The sequence below is a fragment of the Camellia sinensis genome, chromosome 2 (genome assembly GCF_055761805.1).
Source record: "Camellia sinensis isolate YWXY chromosome 2, ASM5576180v1, whole genome shotgun sequence".
Lineage (NCBI taxonomy): Eukaryota > Viridiplantae > Streptophyta > Magnoliopsida > Ericales > Theaceae > Camellia > Camellia sinensis.
Genome location: NC_138962.1, coordinates 171,369,109 through 171,375,138, shown reverse-complemented (window position 1 = coordinate 171,375,138; position 6,030 = coordinate 171,369,109).

Genomic DNA, 6,030 nt, shown 5'->3' with positions numbered 1-6,030 from the left:
CTATGTGAATCTTTTCGAGTTGCAACAATTTCGAATATAACATATCACGAATCCAGTGGTATCTCACATCAATGTGTTTCGATCTCAAATGAAAAGTAGAATTTTTACTCAAGTGAATAGCGTTTTGACTATCACAATAAAGCACATACTTTTCTTGCTTCAAACCCAACTCTTGCAAAAATTTCTTCAACCATAACTCTTTTTTGCAAGCTTCCGTAATGGCAATAAATTCAGCTTCGGTAGTTGAGAGAGCAACACGTTTTTGTAATTTAGATTGCCATGCCACAGCTCCCCCTGCAAAAGTCATCAAATACCCCAAAGTAGATTTCCTAGAATCAATATCACTGGCCATGTCAGAATCTGTGAACCCATCAAGCATCAGCTTACCATCCCCAAAACACAAACACACCTTCGAAGTCCCTCGAAGATACCTTAGAATCCATTTTACCACTATCCAATGTTCTTTACCCGGATTAGAGAGAAACCGACTCACCACACCAACGGCGTGAGCAATATCCGACCTTGTACAAACCATGGCATACATCAAAGAACCAACTGCTGAAGCATAAGGAATTTTCTGCATCTCTTCCTTGTCTTTCTCACTTGTAGGACATTGATTCGAACTAAGCTTGAAGTGACCTGCAAGTGGACAACCAACCGGCTTTGCTTTATTCATGTTGAACCTTTCAAGAACTTTCTCAATGTAGCTTTCTTGAGACAACCAAATCAGCCCCTCTTTGCGATCACGAACAATTTTCATACCAAGAATTTGCTTTGCCGGTCCCAAATCTTTCATAGCAAAAGATTTACTCAATTCTAACTTCAACTTGTTAATTATGGTAGAATCTTGACCCACAATTAACATGTCATCAACATAAAGCAAAAGAATAATAAATTTACCATCCGAGAAATTTTTCACAAACACACAATGGTCCGAAGTGGTTTTAGAAAAACCATTATTCATCATGAAAGAGTCAAATTTTTTGTACCATTGCCGTGGGACTTGCTTGAGGCCATACAAACTTTTCTTCAATTTGCAAACAAATTTCTCTTTTCCTTTCTCCACAAAACCTTCTGATTGCTCCATGTAAATTTCTTCTTCAAGATCACCGTGAAGAAATACGGTCTTCACATCAAGTTGTTCAACTTCAAGGTTCATACTTGCAGTCATGCCAAGTATAACCCAAATAGAAGACATCTTCACAACCGGCGAGAAAATCTCATCAAAGTTAATACCTTTCTTTTGCCCAAAGCCTTTCACAACAAGACGTGCCTTGTACCTCAGATTCTTGCCATCATTCTTCAATTTGAAGACCCACTTATTTTTCAAAATTTTCCTCCCCTTAGGCAACTTCACTAAATCATAGGTGTGATTTTCAAGTAAGGAGTTCATCTCCTCTTCCATGGCCTTTTTCCAATCACCTTTCTTTGCATGTTCAATTGCTTCTTGGTAGCTCTCAGGCTCCCCTTGATCAGAAATCAACACAAATTTATTGGAAGGATACTTTCTTGAAGGTTTTCGGTCCCTTGTAGATTTCCTCAACTCAAGTTGTGGTGACGGTACTTGAGTTGGATGCTCTTCCTTAATTTCTGGCTCAACTTCATTAGGATTAGCATCATCCTCCACATCTTCAATAGGTGACTGCACATCTCCCCCATTTTCATCATCAACTGAAGATGAAGGAGATGGATCCATGTCAATGAGATCACTAGTTTTTTGCTCCGGTTGATCACCTTTGCCAAAGTCTTCAATTGTTTGGCCTTCAAGAAACACAACATCACGGCTTCGAATGACTTTCTTGTCGACCGGATCCCACAATCTATAACCAAACTCGTCATGCCCAAAGCCAAGAAAAATGCATTGTCTTGACTTGCTATCAAGCTTGGACCTCTCATCCTTTGGAATGTGAACAAAAACTCGGCAACCAAACACTCTCAAGTGCTCATAAGATACATCTTTACCGGTCCAAACTCTTTCTGGAACATCACCATTCAAAGGATAGGAATGAGACAAATTGATCACGTCAACCGCTGTCCTCATTGCCTCACCCCCAAAGGATCTTGGCAATTTAGCTTATGAAAGCAAACACCTTGTTATTTCCACAATGGTGCGGTTCATCCTCTCGACAACGCCATTTTGTTGAGGAGTCTTCTTAACTATCTTTTGATGCCGAATACCTTGGCTGCAACAATACTCATCAAATGACCCAATGTATTCACCACCATTGTCTGATCAGATGCACTTCAATTTCTGCCCTGTTTCTCTTTCAACCATGGCCTGAAAATGCTTAAATACTTCTAGAACTTGATCTTTAGTTTTTAGTAGAAAAGCCCTAACTTTCCTTGAATAATCATCAATGAAAGTAACAAAATAAAGTGCACCACTATGTGTTCTAACTTTTAAAGGACCACAAACATCTGAATAAATCAACTCCAACACATTTTCTTTTCTAGAAGCAACATTTTTCTGAAAAGAAACTCTATGTTGTTTACCAGCCGAACAATTAACACAAGTTTTAAGATGTGTACCTTTCAAACCGGGTAGAAGCTCTTTCTTGAACAAAACTTGTAGCCCCTTTTCACTCATATGGCCAAGCCGCTTGTGCCACAATTCGGTAGAAATATCATCTTGAAGTGCATTGGCAACACCTTTACAAATTTTTCCTTGCATTGAACAAAGTGTATGAGTCTTCTTGCACTTAGCCACCACCAAAGAACCCTTTGTGAGCTTCCATATTCCATCACCAAATTTGTTGTTGAAGCCTTCATCATCTAGCTTCCCAGTAGAGATCAAATTGAGGCGAATGTTGGGAACATGCCTCACATCTTTAAACAACAACTTGCAGCCCAAATTTGTTTCCAAGCAAACATCACCCATGCCGATAATCTTGGACAAACCTTCATTACCCATTCGAACAGAACCATAATCTCCTTCGGTGTAGGTAATGAAGAAATCAACTTGAGAAGTCACATGAAAAGAAGCACCAGAATCAATTACCCAATTGCTCTCTTGGCCCACAAAATTGATATAATCATCTTCACAAACGACCATGAGATCATCGGTAGTAACTGCCGTTGTGTCTTCTTGTTTCTTATCCACACTTTTGTCATGCCTTTTCTCCTTGTTCTTGAGCTTTCGGCATTCTCGCTTCATGTGCCCTTTCTCATGGCAATAATAGCACTCAATGTCTTTCTTTGAAAAAGAACCATCTTTTGATTTGTCATGGCTTTGATCACGACCATGAGGAGTCTTACTTCTCCATCTTGTTTTACTTCGGCCTCTCACGACAAATGCTTCCGAATAAGAGGAACCCGTTGATTTTCTTCTAGTTTCTTCATTCAATAAGCTACTAGTGACTTGGCCCATTGTGACAACTGCATCAGGCGCCGAATTACTAACTGTCACAACCAAAGTCTCCTAACTTTCGGGCAAAGAACTAAGTAGCATCAAAGCCTGCAACTCATCATCAAAAACAATTTTCATAGAAGCAAGTTGGTTAACAATACTCTTTATTTCATTCAAATGTTCCGGTATAGGGCTGCCCTCTTTATATTTTAAATTAACCAACATACAAAATAGAAAGGCTTTATTTGTGGCTGATTTTCTATCATAAAGACTCTCTAATTTTTTCCATAAATCATGTGCCGAAGTTTCAGTAGCAACATGATGAAACACACTGTCATCAATCCATTGACGGATAACACCAACGACTTTTCGATTAAGCCTATTTCATTCATCATCTTTCATACCCTCGGGTTTGCCACTATCACCCTCAATGGGTCCATACAAATCTTTACAAAATAATAGGTCCTCCATTTTAGTTTTTCAAGTTACCCAATTACTTCCATTGAAGCTAGATATGCGACCCACATTCCCCTCCATTGATTTACACAAATAAATAAACCCAAATAAACCGTAAGCTCTGATACCAGTTGTTAGGGAAATCAATGATTCCCCACAAGTAAATCAATCAATGGGAATAAAAACTAATACGGAAAAATTAAATCAACAGCAACACAAGAATTTTTACTTGGTTCCCTCAATGTGAGATACTTCCACGAGATCGAAATCCGATTCCACTATCAACCAAAAAGTTTCCAAATGATTACAAATGAGACACAAATAGTCTCACAAACCACCCTTAGGTGAATTTTAAATAATCACAAATAAATAAAAGAGGAAAGACCTCACCAAATAGATGAACCAAAATCTTCAGAACCAGAGTTGAAGAAGACCCAAAATAATGCACCCAAAACAGCCGAATCCAAAGCAACAAATTAATCACCAATATTCAACCTACCAATTAGACTTCTCTAAGAAGCTTGTTAACCAAGAACAAACCCACCAAAAGGAGCATTATCTCACGGAAAAACCATGACTTAACGTTGGCTGCCGTTCTTTTCCACTACTTCGGAGCAAAAACATAAACAATATATATATTGTTAAATCTAGGACTTGTTTTATCAAAACCCTAGTTGTATCCAAATTGAATTGGGTTTTTACAAATTAGATAAAAATTTATTATAACTAATACCAAACCAAATTAAACTCTTTTAATAAATCAATTGGGTCCCACACTCCAATAAGGAGGAATACCCAACAATGATTTCATGACTCGGGTACGTAACCCTGATGCGTGGGCATCATTGGTAGTTACAGCAAGTAACATTTGAATAATTGACCAAGGGGAAGTCAGAATTGCCCGTGGCCATTGCTTAGCGGTTAAGTGGAAATACTGCTCCGCGGTAAGTTACTTAAACTTATCTGATAAACTAAATCTATAAGAATTTAAAAAGAAAAGTGGCCATTTTCCTTATGATGAAACACTGTTTCCATTTGCCATTTTTTTTTATTATCTATTGTTATTATTTCAACTGATGGCATTCCTGTTATGATTATTAAATGCTACTTGTTATTCTGTTACTACGCATTATTCATTAATTGTGAGTATTGTTATCGGGGTAGGTATTTTCGGGTTGTAGTATATTATTGAGCTCGTCGCTCATTGGCATTCTCGTTGCCCTGACATTTTATGCTAGGTAGCGAAGAAAATAAAGGAAACACCGAGGCCTTGCAAGGCGACATTCAGCCTTGGTTAGCTTAAAGAGTCCCCAAGTTCCATAAATCATTTTCTAAGTTTTTTAGTTTTTCTCTAGTTTTCTTTTATATTTGTGTAATTGTTTTTATGTACTGAGACTAAGTTTTAAGTTTTATTAGAATTGTAATTTGAAAACTTTCAATTTCTGGGTTGTTAATTAATGGATGTTAGTGATATTGGTGGCAGCATTGATTATAAGTTCTAAATCTTATTATGATGTCCTTAAAATTTGCAGTGTCACAACATAATATCAGAGCTTAGGTCTAGACACCCTTGAGACCTTGGTTAGACTTAAGCACACGTCTCTTAATACGCTTCAATTAAAAACATTTATGATCTAAAGCCTTACCAAAAGTATAATAGTATCGTATTTCCTCTGTAGGATGTCGAGCCCACCACACAACGGTGACTGGCTCTCGGACCTAGAAACTGACCTAGAAGAGGAGCCATTACCAAGCAATCCAGAAATATGGGCGGAGATTTCCGAGTCTGAACTAGAGGAGGAGGAGCTGGAAGAAGAAATGATGGAAGAGGTGAATGAGAAGGATGATGAGGAAATAAATTTTGTGGAACCCTTAGCCGTCCTTCTCCCTGAAGAGTCCGAAGGAGAAGAGAGCGAGATGGAGTCGGACCCCATCTCCTCCATAGAATATGCCTTCGAAGAAGGCGAGGCGGACTCAGGAAATGTGGCGCAGGAGATGGCATTTCCAGTTGGACTTAGGGTGTATGTGAGGCTAGAACCAATCATACCTTGCGAGTGGAAGCATCGAAGGGAGGATGACAAATACATAGGACCTGTAAGAGTTGTTCGGGAAATTGTTGGGGCCTTGTACGAGGTCGACCCTTTACCACCAATCTTGACCGACAATTACACCAACCATTTCCACCAGCGGGACATTTTCTTAGTAGCCCCACCGGCCGGAAAAATCAT